Raw genomic sequence first — 15,588 nt, 5'->3', positions numbered from 1 at the left:
GGATTATGGGAAATGAGAGTAGAAAGGACACAAGCAGGAGGTATCTGAGCTCCCCTCGTCTCTCCCAAGCCTACTAGGATACCATGTACATGCATGCAGTGGCTGAACTAGATCCCAATTCTTGTAGGTGGAAGTAAGAACAACAAAACAAAACAAAAATAATCTCAAAGCCTTTATTTCTGATTGGAGGAGTTAATGAATTTCTGTCACTCCTGCTGCTTGGAGTGGGCTCCAGTTCTATGAAGGAATGCATAGTATTCCCTCGGGTTGACCTCACATGTCCTCAGAGACTAGCAACACATGGAGTCAAATTTATATTGTCTGCCTCCTTTTTACTTTTCTCCAGTGAGCACTAAGGAGTGCACTGGGAGAGAGGACGGACACTGGCAATAGCAGCTTTTCCTCATTTACATCCTACCAACTACAAACCAGAGACTTTGTAAACAGTTACTGCATCAGAGGAGGGAGAGCAGCAGGAACCACTATGTCGAGCAGGTAGAGATGAGCTAGGAGAACCACATGAGTGGCGTTACTGGTGGGGAAAGCAGCAGGAAAGCATGATTGGCTTAGACAAGTGAAGGATGCACAGAATACTTTCTCTCCTGGGTTTTCCTCAAATTTAAAGCATCTTTAAGTGGTACCTGTGCTTTTTTTCTTCTCTTAACTCATTACCAAAATTAGTTAATACTATGTGCTACTAGAGGATTCATTAATTTAAAAGTTACCTTTTGACATTTTAATGATGTATACACTCAATTTTTCTGGTCACTTTTACTTCTCATTATCCTCTCCTCACCTCTGGACCCTTTCTTTATCCCTAGAAGCCTCTTTTTTCTTTGCTATCCTTTTATTCTTTTATGCAGGAAGTTTAATTGTGGCTGCTTGCATGAGATGTCACAGGTGTTATATACATAAACAACTTACCAGTGGTTACATCCCTGAAGAATAAATCTATTAACTTGCCCCCAAACTAGTAACTGCACACTGTCCCTTAGTGAGAGGCAGGACTTCGTAAGTCCCTCCCCTACACTTGATGATTGGGCACTTGGGAGCCCAATCTTGTGCAGGTAATAATGAGTTCATGAATATGCCTACTTTGGCATGTCCAGAAGACAGTGTTTCAAAGCAAGGCTTCCCAACTTTTCTACCCCTTCTTTGACATGTCCGCCGGGCCTTGGAAGTAGATGACGTAACTGTCCTGCTTAGGATTGGTCACCCCACCATCATTTATTCTCTCCTCTTTGACAAGTTGTACATCCGTGGATTAAACAGAAGCTGTACAATAATTAGGCTTCTCTGATGAAGGCTAAGAGTAGCATTGATGAAGGGTGTATGCTTAATTATTTAGAAGGCAGTTTGATACAGCCAGTACCGAAAACAACAATATCTTGTCTGCGGCCTATGACCTTGCCAGCCACAGTTCTCAGTCAGATTTACAGTGTAAGACATGAGCTCCTTCTTCAAGACCCGATCTCAAAGCAGGAAGCAGCTGGTTACCCCCATAATAGTCTTGCCACAGTTCTCAGTCAGTTTTACAGTGTAAAACATGAGCTCCTTCTTCAAGACCCGATCTCAAAGCAGGAAGCAGCTGGTTACCCCCATAATAGTCTTGCCACAGTTCTCAGTCAGTTTTACAGTGTAAGACATGAGCTCCTTCCTCAAGACCCGATCTCAAAGCAGGAAGCAGCTGGTTACCCCCATAATAGTCTTGCCACTGCTCCACCTGTCAGCATGTCTTGTCAGGCAGGACATTATGGTAGTGTGAGGAGTCACGGGTTGTTAGGAACACTGATGACTCTTTTCTTCCTTCCAGCAATTTACATAGCTTCTTCTGGACCCAAGCTATACTACACTGAATCCTTTCTTAACTGATAATGTCTTGCTCACCCTTCTGTCTTAACTGGTGGATTCTACTTGGTATGAACTTTTCTAGAAGATGCCCTTGAGAACCCTGTCCTACACGGTATGCTGCAGTCAAGCTGTTCTGAGTGTGTTTGTGTTATGGGGCCTCCACAGCCCTCAGCCCCTACTTCCTATTTCTACCACCTCGTCTTTCCAAATCCAAACTGGCCAGTACAATTCAGATGTCTCTTTCCCCACACGTCAAAAGGTCCACTGATACTTTTGTTCCCATCTTTCCACTGATATTGACATTAATGGGCGTTTTCTTCTTTAAAATAGCTCAACAGCAAAATTCTTTGTATGGTGTCACTGTCGGTGACACTTCAACAGCGTCTGGACAGCACTTTTCTCTTAAAGATTCTCTTTGATGTAACAATGTGTTTATGAGGCCCAGCCCCTAACTAAGGGACAGTTAACAGCTTCTATTTTCTTTAGCTCTCAAAGAGAGAGAGAGACAGAGACAGAGACAGAGACAGAGACAGAGACAGACAGAGAGAGACAGAGAGAGACAGAGAGAACATGAAATCTATAGAAGATAGAGAGTTGGAGACAGATCCGGAATGAGTTAAAGAAAGGAGTTGGGGATGAGTAGGATCAAGATCTATTTATGAAATTCTCAAAGATTCGATAAAGTGGTTTTAAATTCTCTTTGAATAAAGCTTCTCCCGCCCCCCAAATTATACTTCATGTTTTTAGCTTGTGAAACCAGAAGTCTGCCTACATAAATCACATCAACATCTACATGATAATCTGTTTTCACATAGGAACGGTCACCTCTGAGAACTCTATGGTTCTCCCTGCAGTGTGCTTTATAGAAGGTAAATCAGTTTGAGAAGCTTTGCACTTGAGCTCCCCTGGGGCATTCTTGTAAATATATTGGTGTTTGCTATGCTTTGGGGTATGCTAAGCAGTCGAGCTATTATCTCCAGCCGCAGTTTGCTTTTAATGACATGCTGAGGTTTTAGCAATCCTTGCATGACTACATCCTAGGCTATCTGTCAAGAGTCACAGCTCTTTAGGACAGCATGGAAAATAATCTGCCTGCTATCTACCCTGCCCCAAGTTTGCCCACCCATTTCTATACCCTTGAAACTAATTTTAGCTGGCAATGGAAAATCAATGCAAATAAAAGGAGATGCTTAGTCTCTTTATGGATGTTATAATTCATATTACCACATGCACAGGCATTCCTTCACAAACATATGGAGACGCTAAATATTCTGCAAGGAAGGACAGACCATGAAGAAAATGGCCAGCATATAGACCAAAAGACAGGAATTTTACTGGCCAAACCAAAATGGCTTCACCTCTGCTAGACAGTATGGTATACAGTAAGATTTTGATAATCTGTTTAATTATACATGCGGCATCCGCACGTATAACATTATCAACTTGGATAATGAAAAAGTAAATAACCAGGTTACCTGGGCTCTATTTCGAAGTGTGCTTCCCAATACCTTATCCATGTTGGGGATTTTACATTAGCAAATTATGGAAAACGTCAGATTCTATACAACTTTCTTCTCTAACAAAATGTGTTTTCTTGCTGCACTGAGAATGTTTTGACAAAACAGCCCTGAGACCTAGACTATCCAGCCACCACTGCTCCTTGTAGACTGAATCTTTTCTCATACCGCCAAGGTTTTATACGGAATAAGTACTGCAAGTCTCATTTCTCACCCTTTGAAGTCCTGTAGCTGGCCTAAAGAGCTACAGAAACTTGCTGCAAGATGCCATTAAGACATAAGAAGCAAGCCATGAGAGGGCATTACGAATCATGTGGCTGAGCTAACTAGGTAAATTCAGAGTGGGTAAAACGAGGGAAGGAAGGTGTCAGTGGCTGTTTAGACGGGGAGTGGGGAGTTGTTTAATAGGTACAGTGTGTTTCTTTGGACTCGCACAAAGAGCGGAAAGAAGCTAATTAGTGCTATTGTGAGTGTACTGAGTGCAATAGAATTTTACATCCAAGATGATTATGACGGTGAATTCTTTGTTTTTAATAGTTACAGCAACAATAAAAATAGTTTGAAAAGTAACCTAAAGAACTGGGTGGACTTTTCCTTTATACCTTAATTCATAAGGGTTTCCCCTCTAACTTTCGAAAACTAAATTAGTTAAGAATATGAATCATGGTACAGAAGAGATGTCTATGCCCTGATGGGGTATTCATACTCCTCTTTGTAGACTGGGAGGAAATACGGTTCAACAACTTCTTCCAGATGTAAAATTTACATATAATACATAAATTATTTGGCATCATAGGCTTATAATGGCAAACATCAGTCATCCGGTCATCTGGCCTCATCTGTGGTCTTTCTCCCTTGAGGAGACGGTTATGGGCAAAAGTCATCCACAAACCTCTAAATAGTGGCAATTGCTATTCCATGTGGTAACACGTTTAGCAGTTATTTTAGCTTTCTGCTTTAAGGGATAAGAGGTAACTCATCTGTGTCACCTCCCACCTGCTTTCCCCTCTGCCTCCCTTTATAGATACAGCAGCATTCTCAGTTCCTCACACCAACCATCGCAGAGACCTCAGGCTTCAACCTCTATTCCTCCTTGCAACAATCCCAAGCCTTCTCTCCTGACTTTCTATTGGAAGCTATGGATGAAAGAGCCCCTTCCCATCACCCTCCTGCCCATTTACCCTGCTCTGGCTTTACCTTTTTGTGTCCAAGGCTAGTAGCAGTTCAAACAACAGAAGCATCTGTGACTCCTTTACAAGTTCATTCCATGTGTCCATCACCAGTGAACCTCACCATGGTAACATTATAAGTAGCATTGTGTGCCAGAACCCTGGGTGTGCTATATGCATTCCTCCTTCTCTGAGATCCTAATGCTATGGCCTCTGACACTTGAATAATAATCCAACACTTAGTTCAATGAAAAACACCATGCTTCATAGTCACCAGTTGCTAAAAGTCACAGTGACTTAACTACAGTTTTGGATTCTGGTTGGTTGGTTGGTTGGTTGGTTGGTTGGTTGGTTAGTTGGTTGGTTGGTTAGTTGGTTAGTTGGTTGGTTGGTTGGTTGGTTGGTTGGTTGGTTGGTTGGTTGGTTAGTTGTTTGTTTGTTTGGTTGGTTGGTTGGGTAGTTAGTTGGTTGTTTGATTGTTTGGTTGGTTGGTGGGTTGGTTTTTATTGAAGTTTCTGGCAGTCTTATCTTTCTTCCTCACATTCTGTGTCCTGCTCATTTATTGAAGTTGCTAGAGCTTAGTATCCTACTTTAGCAGCCTGCCTTCCGTGCTCTCTATTTCTGTTCCTCTGAAGAAAAACACCTGTTTTCTCAGCATGCCGCACGAATGCCTGTTCACTAAGTTAGATTCTGTGTTTGTGTGAAGTTTTCATGGCTTTTCAAATTAACTCTAATTCCCCTGGGATTATGGATTTCAGACTACATTTTTCTTCTGTAGGGAGCTAAGGAAGAGTCCCATTTTCTATGTTTCTTTATTGCTAAATATGTCAGGACTATTGTTGATCTATTCTTACACAAGAATTAAGTCTTTTTGTAATAAAATCCCTTCAATAAATCAGACAAAAAAAGTAGTATAGTTCTGCATAATAAAAAATTATATAGGACAAGTCCACAGATAGCAAATTCAATGATAAAAAGCTAAAAGTGCTTACTCTTAGATCAGGAATAAGATAAGAATTTCCACTCTTTCCATTTCTGATCAAAATAGTGCTAAAACCTTAACCAGGACAACAAATAAGATGTTCAAATTTGAAGAGAAACAGTATTGTCTTTATTGTAATGTGACAAAAATTTTAGATATAGAATCTTAAAGAACCCCCCCCAAAAAAAACATCAGAACTCAAAAGCAGAATCAGTTAAGTTTCATAATGCAAGCTCAAACTACAAAGACCAGTGGCAGTTGTATTCACTAAAAATGAACAAAAACATGGCACACAGAACTAACTAACCAGGGCTCATAAACTGAACTAACAATCACAGACCCTATATGGGTCTGACCTAGGTCCTATGCATGTATGTTATGGTTGTGTATCTTAGTCTTATGGGAGTTCTAAAAGTGGAATTGAGCTGTGTCTCTGGCTCTTTTGCCTGCTCTTGGGACCCTTTTCCTCCTACTGAGTTGCCTCATCCAGCCTTGTTATGAGGGTCTGTGTCTAGTCTTACTGTAACTTGTTAGGCCATGTTTGGTTGATGTTCTTGCGAGGCCTGCTCTTTTCTAAAGAGAGACAGAGAAGGCATGGACCTGGAAGAAAGAGGAAGTGGTAGGAGGGGCAGAGACTGGGAGGAAAGGAGGGAGGGGAAAATGCAGTTGAGATGTAATACATGAAAGAAGAATTAATTTGTTGATTAATTTTAAAAATAAAAGAGAAATCAAGTCCCATTTACAAAAGGTAAAATGCTGAAGAATAAATTTAAGAATTTGTGAAAGATCTATATGTTGAAATCTATAAAATACTGATGGAATAAACCAGATAAAACAGAAATATATATATGAATTCAAAGAAGGACTGTTAAAAATATTCTTATTACACAAAATGACCTACAAAATCAATTCAACTCCCACAATCAATCCCCTTCCCACAATGGATTTTTTTACAGAAATATAAAAAGAAATTCTAACATTCATGCAAAGGTATAAAAAGACCACTTGTGATCAAAGCTCTATTGAAAAAGAACTCAGAAGGCAGAATACTAACTCCCTGTATGTATATTATGGATTATGGTAATCAAAGCAATGCAATTCTTGCAGAGAACAGAGACATGACCTGGAGCTGTGATCCAGTAATTAACACACACATTACATTCCACTGATACTCAGAAGCAGGGCTAAGAGCATGTAACCAGGAGATCATGGTCCTTAAGACATGGTTTCTGGGGGCTGGAGAGATGGCTCAGCAGCTAAGAGCACTGACTGCTCCTACAGAAGGCTCAGATTTGGTTCCCAGAACCCACATAGCAGCTCACAACCCTCTGAAACTTCAGTTCCAGTGGATCCAGTGCCCTCTTCCTGCCTGAATGCATATTGTGCAAGCATGAAGGCAGTCATAAACAGAAGATAAAAATACACATATCTTTTTTTAAAATGGATTTAGGAAAACTAAATACCTATGCATGAGGTGAAATTGAACTTTTATACATACACAAAAATCAATTCCACACGAATTAAAGACCTGTTAGCAAAGAACAAAAATAATAAATGGAGAAAAAATCCCTATAACCAGGGTTATAGACCAGTGACATGACCCCTCTCAAAGCCCAGGTAAAAAAAAAGCAAAAATGGGTGAATAAACTCTATCAGACTAAACTCCTTTATATGAAAAAAAAAATGAAATAATGGAGCAAGGTAGCAACCTAGAGAAGAGCGATGTACCAACAATTTAAAGAATCCCTATAGGTTAGTAGTAACAAGAAAGCCTGACTTAAAAACAGACAAAAAATCTTCAAGGACGCTTCTTCAAAGAATAAATTATACAAGTGGAAGACAGCTATATGAAAGGAAAGCAAACCCTCATGCTACTAATGATCTGAGATCATTACCAGAACCACACTGAGATGGGCGACGCTACCTTATCTGTTAGGAGAACTACTGTAGCAATAAGCAAAAGATGTAAAGGATGGTGGTAAGAATGAAGAAAATGGAGTCTTTGTTGTTTGTGAGAACATATATTGTGCAGCACTGTAAGAAACCAGTAGGACATTTACCCACAAATTATACAGAGACCTGTTATTACATAATCCAGCGCCTCCCCCACACACACTGGGTAGGATCCACAGGAGATGCAATCAATCCGGCAGAGAAACACTTGCATGCCGGTGTTTGTGGAAACACCATTCATCAGCAGCAAGATATGAAATAAATTACACTGTGGCTTAGCCAATGAATAGATGAAAGGATGGAATTACATTCAGCCTTTCAAAAGATGCCAATCACGCCAGCCGAAGCAACAGAGGAACCAGGGAGGCAGCTAAGTGAGTGCGTTCAGCGCACACAGCCAAATGCTACCTGATCTCACTTACATGTGCTGCAGTCCAAGTTTAGCTTACAAAGCAGAGGGTGAAATAGTGGCTACTGGGGACTTGAAAATAAGCCACTGATCTAAGTGTCACAATGCTTAAGTTCTAGAAGCTCAGCCTGGTGATAACAGCTAATAACAATGTATTAAACAGTACAGAAAAAAGAATTGATCTGAAGTGCTCTCATTCTCCAAAACTAATAATCACGTGGGTTGATAGACATGGTAATTAGCTTGGCTGTTGGAATCATTTCACAGTGAATATACCCGTGAAACACCACACTGTATGTCATCAATACTTTGTCATCTGAAGATAAATAGATGGGGTGGCAAGGCCATTGTGAACATGGTAACACATATTGCTTCAAAATTCACCTTGGTTACTGAGCAGGAAGTATCCCTAACGGGCAGTATAAGGGGTGGGTACACTCCGTGGTACCCCACATCTCCTCGAAAAGTTTTCATGAAAACTTGTCTTTTTTTTTCTATCCAATGCTGTAACGTCTTTCCATAGCCACCATGTAGAGCAGAGCCACTGCACGGCAGCGCCCAGGGCTCTGTTTTCCAGCAGTTATGGATCCTTCCTCCTCATCACCACCCATAAACTGTCTAATGTGTTTATGACCTCTCAGTCTTCCTCCACTAGACACAGCTCCCCTGTCTGCTTCCCCATTGCATTCTCCAGACTCAGGAGCGTTATTGGGAGCATCCTAGTTACTCAGTGAGTATCATTTGCAATGATACATTCATTATTTAATGACAGATAGCTAACAGTGCTAGTCTGGGCCATTATTGTCCCCAAACATTTTATGTAATGTGTCAAGATGGTGAAAACAAGTTGCTCAGTCATGGAAAGTGAGAAACATTCACTACTTTGTCAGAATTCTTTTTGAGATCAGAGAAAACCCAAATCCTTGGGCCTCAAATAAAACAATGAAAAATTTTCACTACATTTGTAGTGACCACCTCCAAAGGGCAGGTCGTCTCACCTCTGGACAAGTAGAGCTGACCATTAAAACCGTATCCATCCTCAGTGCTTCACGGTGAAAGACTGTCCATGTCTTACCTGCCTGAGGGGCTTTGAACTTCTGAAACCATTCGGGGAGGCTGGGTATGTTCACCAGCAGAGAGATGAGGGGTAAGAACAAAAAACTGCCAAGCTAATGCTTAATATTTTAAATTACCAAATCAGAAAAAAATATCTGAAAAAGTTATACTGATCTCTGAGTGCTTCTTAGAACTTAAGTTTGTCATTCACTGCATAATAAAAAGTGGCCACTTTCCAAGTATTTATATAGTCATAAAGTGATGGCTATCCAATTTAATAATCTAAGAGGAAGTCCTGAGAATGGTCACTCAAAAGCATCTGTCCTGAGAGAGATGACATAATAATTGCATGGCTTATTGTGTCAACACATCTTTTACTGTCTGTCTGCATGAAAGTCTAATTCCAGAAAGCAATCCATTCTGTTTAGTTCAACAAGCATTCATTGTTCACTTCTTATTGTATTGCTATGAAACGAGCCAATCTTTCCACTCCACACACAACGTATCTTAGGTCTTTTATTTCCTACTTCTACTTTGAGCGGCTTCTGCAGTCATTTCCTAACCATCTCCAAAGAGTATCATTTAAAAAATATTCCCTAGATAAACTATGGTACATCCGTGAAATGGAATATCATTCAACAGTAAGACAAGATCTGTCAAGGCACAAAGAGACATGGAAAGACTTTAAATGAATGTGGTTAAATAAAAGAAGGCAACCTGGAAGCCTGTGTACTATATCATGTCAAAAGTATGACATCATGTCAACAATAATACATAGTGAGAAAAGGCAAAACTAAGAAGACAAGGGCTGTCAGAGGTGAGAGGAGAGAGGGTTGAATGGGCCAAGGAAAGGGGTTTATAAAGCAGTGAAAATGCCATGTACAATACTGAGATGCTGGACACATGTCACTAAACACTGCCGTTCCCACAGACTGGGAACACCAGGATAGTCCCCTCATGAATGATCTGAGCATGGCATATAATAGGGCCTCCCTATAAGTTCATCCAGTTCTAGCAAACAAACCACTCTCAAATGGAATGTTTGCCTACAAGAAGAGATCGAGCCTGTGTAGCATCAGAAGACAAAAGAGGTTCATGTGTTTTCCACTTTCCAGGTTCACCGTGAATCTAAACCTACTCTATGGCATGTGATATTGTTTTCATTAAACTCCAGTTTTCTCAGCGTTAAATAAACCCACTGTATGACTCTATTTAGGACATAACAGTGTCAGAAAATGTTATCTGTAATTTCATCTTGATTTATTTTAAATTCACTTTCACAAATACACAGTGCGAACGTGCCACATGGATCTTACACTTCCTGCTCAGTGCACCACTGGTTGCCAGAACATGCAATGTCAGGGTTTATGATCAAATTTATAACTCTAAGCGTGGTGCCAACAACCTTGCACTTACCAAAAGTGCTTGTAAACCCTGACCTCTTATTAGCTGATGCACAGAAAAAGCCCCACCTTTCAAATGTGAAACGCCTTTGAACTATTCTCCTGACTAAGAAAAACAAGATAGATGCTTAAGGCAGTGATTAATCAATGAGCCAGCTGACTGAAACTGGCATCACATTACTAAGAAAATAAATATGTGTTCTAAGTTAGTGCCGTAGCACCTTGGGACCTAGAGACACACCTGAAAACCAATTGATGGAAGGATTATCAAGAGTGAGAACATAATTCCTTGCAAGCAGTAAAGGTGGGTAGTCTGTAAAATATAATACTTTGTTATCAGAGGAAGAAGCACTCCCAGATCTCAGATGACCAGTTGAGAAAGTCTTAGTGGAGGTCGGAATTGCTGGGTTTCCACACCCAGTTCTGTACATGGGCTGTATCATGGGTTTCCTCTATCCAGTTCGCCAACTTCCGTCTGTTTCTCAGGTTTAAGACCAGATTGACTCCTAGCATTGCGACGCCTAAGAACACTAAAGAATTATTCCTACTTATTAAAGGCAGTGTCAGGAGCCACACGGTGTGTTAGGAGACTCGGGTAGCACTATAGAACTCTACAGGGTACCGTGTCTATTGTATCAGAAACATTTGGGCTTTGGCTTTGGTTTGGTTCTTAGTGTAAGTAATAAAGACTCATTATTTGAAGCAGTTGAGGATGAGAATGAGAGGGGTGAATTGGTACATGGAGAAAAGTAAGAACGCAGAAATTTAGGGACTTATAAATGACTGTAATAAAACCTGGGGCAGTTGGCAATATCTAACGCAGGGGAAATGGATCACATACGTGCGGGCGCATGCATGCACACACGCACACACGCACACACACACACACACACACACACACACACACACACACACACACAGGTGGGACAGACAAATCTTTTTAAAGAATCCCTTCATCCTATCATGTCTCAATTTCTCTTGTGGTGGAAGGCTGAGGTGGGAAGATGAAAAAATTGAGACAGCCTGGACTATGGCAAGATCACACCTCAAAAGTGTCACATATGAACATTCTTGTACACACATGTACATATGCACACACAGGGGGAGAGAGAGAGAGACAGAGACAGAGACAGAGAGATAGAGAGACAGAGGGAGACAGAGACAGAGACAGAGACAGAGAGAGACAGAGACAGAGAGACAGAGAGACAGAGAGAGACAGAGACAGAGAGAGACAGAGAGAGGCAGACAGACAAATAATTCCTGTAGCAGATATTTCAAGAACTGAATTTTACTTGGAAATTAATCACAGCACATGGCAAGCAACATTGGTAGCACGAGCAATGTGGACAGCTGGAACTTTCATAGTCTGCTGATTAGACTCTGACATGGTATAGCACTAGAGAACTCTTTGATCTTTTGCTGTGAGGTTAAATAGGCACTTACCATACAGCCATCCAAATGCCCTCTGGGACGCTAACTAACAGAAAAGAAACCAGAAATCTTCATATTGTTCACAACATCCCTGAGCTGCAAATAGCTCATATGCCTATCAAGTGGGCCAATGAATAAAAAAGAGTCCTATGAAATACAGCAACCTTCAGGAGTTAAAAAAAGGAATGAATTATGGGTGAACGTGATACCATTTCGCTGAAGGGGAAAGCCAGAATGAAGAGTACATCCTGCTTGATGCAATTTCTGTGAAATTCTGGAGCAAGTAATACCAATCTAGACTGTAAAGTTGTAGAAGAGAAGTTGGTTTGGGAAAGGAAGGCTTGGAGAATCCATTTAAATACACAGTGGTCCTTCCAGCGGGATGCAAATCTGCCTCAGCTAGATGGCTAGTTGGGTTTGTATATTGGTCAAAACGTATCAAACTACAGTGCTTAAAACAACTGCAATTTTTTGGCTATGCTATTTGCCTTCTAAATACTATGTTTGTGTCCATAAATTGGTATTGCTTTCAAATTTGGTCAAGGAAGCTTCCTACTATGGTAAAGACTCCTAAGTGTTTACAGTAGACTCATAACTGGTCAAAGTACCAGGTATAAGTAATGGTCGGTGCTCAGCTCTGGATGGTGTTGGACTTCCACCTGCCCCACCCAAGGCCCAAGAAGCATCAAGGAAGGAGAGGCCTGGGAGACTGTAAACACTGGAGGTTGGAAGGATGGGAAGGAGAGTTGCTAAATGCACCAAGCTGCTAGGCAGCTCATGACTATTGTACACAGCAACTCAGGACAGCTGTCGTTACCAGCACAAGACTGGGGCAGCAGTAATTCCAGTGTGGATACAGTAAAGGCCAACCTGAAAGCTCCTCTCTTGGCACAGGAGCTATGGGCAGTTGACAGCTGCTGAGAGAGAGAGAGAGAGAGAAAGAGAGAGAGAGAGAGAAACACTTCTTACATTTGCTGACCGTAGGCTGCCCACATCCCAGGTGGAGGACCTCACATTCATGTGCATAGGACAGCATACTAGATGCACAGGGTTACTAACAACAATAACAGAGGGGTCCAGGAAGTTGTGAGGAAGATAGGTAAAGAACACTAGGACGTGTTGGAGGGAGATAGTAATGGTCCAATATGATCAAAAACCATTGTGTAAATGTCTAATATTTTCAGAGAATAAAAAAGATTAAAATTTAAAAGGTTAAAATTGGCTGCACTTTTTCAAATGAAAAAGGTTTCCTTTTTAATATGAAAGTCTCAAAGGAAATAAAGTTAATTATTTTGTCCTTTCCGAAATAATGTATTACAGGGCCCATGGCTCTTTTTAAGATTTACTAGATGATGGGTATACACTTTGGGTAAAGGCAAGAAATTTGTTTTGTTTTAATTAACTTTTTTCGTGTTTTAAATATTTAGTGCCAAGATAAGTGACCTTTGATGTCAATCATGCGTGTCTGAGGAATAAGCTTTTTCCTCCAAAACTAGGTCTTAACTTCTTTGTCATCAAGGGGTTCTTTCCTTCCTGATTTTTTTTCTTTTTAGGAGAAAATTTAGAACAGCAAAGCATAGAGTTTATAAGAGCAGAGCTTGGAGAAAAAGAATATGGAGTCTTTCAAACTGCAAGAAGTATTCAGGTGCACAGCAGGTATGGGGAGCCCTGATCAAAACAGAGAAAGAATTTTTAAAATTGTGTATAGTTGCCATTGTGCATAGATAATCATGCATAATTATTTAGGCTTTCAACAATCAAGATTTGGGTTTCAAATCAAAAAGTCAATTTCGATGCCACATTGGGGGTGAATCAGGATTCTTAGTGCCATTTACTTACTCTTAACTTAAATATTTTAGACTAATTCCTCCTTGATAGCAGATGAGGAGAAAGTGTATTCGAATCGTTAATTCCTAATGTCAAGTGCTCAGAAATTCAGGGTCCCAAGGAAAGTACTTTAAAGGTCTGGTTTACAAGTCCCTCCCAGAACAGCAGTTCTCAGCCTGCTGTGTGCTGACATCAAAGGGTATACATACGGCCTCTGTGTGGCCGGTCTGCAGATTCCCAGCAGCCATGCTGGGGACAACAGGTCACATGAGGCATTAGTGGGGCTGATGAGTCATGTCATGTGGTGCCACCTTTTTTTTTTTTTTTGAGAAGCCCCATAGCCTCATACTGTTTTCCATAATGGTTCATTTAATCCACATTCCCACCAGCAGTATGCAAACATCCTCTTCCTCCCTCTTCTCCTCATCCTCCCCTTCTTTTTTGCTACTGAGTTTTGTTGTTTGGTTTTGTGTTTTTTGTTGTTGTTGGTCGTGGTGGTGTTGTTTTTTCAGAGTTCCCTCTATCTTTTGGGTATTAACTGCTTATCAGCTGTATAATATTTACAAGTATTTTCTCCCATTGTGCCTGCTGCCCCTTGACTCTCTTTCCATGCCTGTAGTTCTGTGAAATCCTGAGTGTTTCTGTTTACATTTGTCCCTTTCCCTGTGAGTGATGCTCTAGGAGCATTCCAATGTTCCCGGGCACCTTCCTCTGATGATGTCACCATGGTATGTCTGATGTTTCCATTCAGTCCTCTTGGAGTTAATCTAAGTCTGGCTTCATTCCCCATGCAGACTTCCAGTCTTCCCAGCACAGTTTATTGGAAAGACTTCTGAAATGTGTGCTCTTAACTCCTTATGTAAAACCAGCCATCTCTTCTTTTCTGGGTTCACACTTCCTCCCTCTTAAGGAGTAATTGCTGTTATTTCACCACTAGATACTGAGCAATGGTAATGGTCCCTCTTCCTCAGTTCCTTTAAGTGTGGCCTCCATCTCAACTTCTACTAAAAAAAAATTGCTTTCCCAGAGATGTTGAGCGAAGAGTAATTCTCAGATCACATGGCTTGTGCTGGATTTACGTGTGCATTGATCTCCTTCAGCACTGTGCACTGTTGGTAAACACTTCTTACATTTGCTTCCATGACCTTTCCCCCTTGTCTTTATCCTGTAGTTCTCCCTGAGGTCATTGGCCACCACTCCACAAGGATGAAGGGAGCAGAGTCAACAAACAGGGTTTCCCGTGGCCTTCAGATAGCTAGTGAGTACAATGAAAATTACTTATGAGATCAGCTCCAGAGAGGCAGCTCAACTTTAATCTGGGTGAGTCAAGGGTGATATAGTATTTGAGGAAGGGGGTAGAGATGTCTAGGGTAGGTACCTATCATGGGCTACTGCTTAGGGTGCCAGATAATGCCACCTGTGCATGGAAAGGCATTCCAGGAATTCCAGGCGCTTGCTGGACAGGTTCTTATTTCCGGGGGACTGCGGGAGGGGAGGAGGTTCTGAATCTGTAGTCTAACCAAGGATATATAACATTCCAAAGGGAAAAAGGCTGTAGGGATTTTGAGCTCTCTAGACAAGGTCAGACAGAAAAGAAGCCCTGCTGGTAAAGGGAGTACTCCATTTTCAAAGGTAGATTTCAACTTTAATTAGCTGGAACCAACATTATCCCTTCTCTATCCTGCTATTCCGTCTCCCTCCTTATTGCTACTCCTCACCCATCCCCCTCTTCTGCCTCCTCCTCCTCCTTTTCTATAATATATACCCAGCCTGCACTTTTTCCTCCTCTTCCTTTTCTAATGCATTCTATATCTTTTAACCCTCACCACCTTGAGATGAATAACACGTGATGGCCATCTCTGAGAACACTGGATAGAGAAGATTCACACTGAGCTGGCATTTGTATTTTCTTTTTCTTTGCTACTTTTATTTTGCATCCAAATTATTTATTTTTAATGATATTCTATTGTTTAAATTGTACACAGTACTA

The 15,588-nt window shown here is 41.0% G+C and overlaps 1 long non-coding RNA gene across 2 annotated transcripts in view; it reads right to left on the bottom strand.

Annotated features, from left to right (window-relative positions):
- LOC120094156 (uncharacterized) overlaps window positions 1–7,976 on the bottom strand; it is a 29,296-nt gene extending 21,320 nt beyond the window's left edge. For both annotated transcript variants that reach the window (XR_005488177.2, XR_005488178.2), the window contains exon 1: window positions 7,895–7,976. This is a non-coding gene — a long non-coding RNA (uncharacterized LOC120094156). The remainder of the gene's footprint in view (window positions 1–7,894) is intronic.
- Window positions 7,977–15,588: the final 7,612 nt, after the last annotated feature.

The sequence above is a fragment of the Rattus norvegicus genome, chromosome 8 (genome assembly GCF_036323735.1).
Source record: "Rattus norvegicus strain BN/NHsdMcwi chromosome 8, GRCr8, whole genome shotgun sequence".
Lineage (NCBI taxonomy): Eukaryota > Metazoa > Chordata > Mammalia > Rodentia > Muridae > Rattus > Rattus norvegicus.
This window is presented reverse-complemented; position numbering and strand designations above follow the sequence as displayed.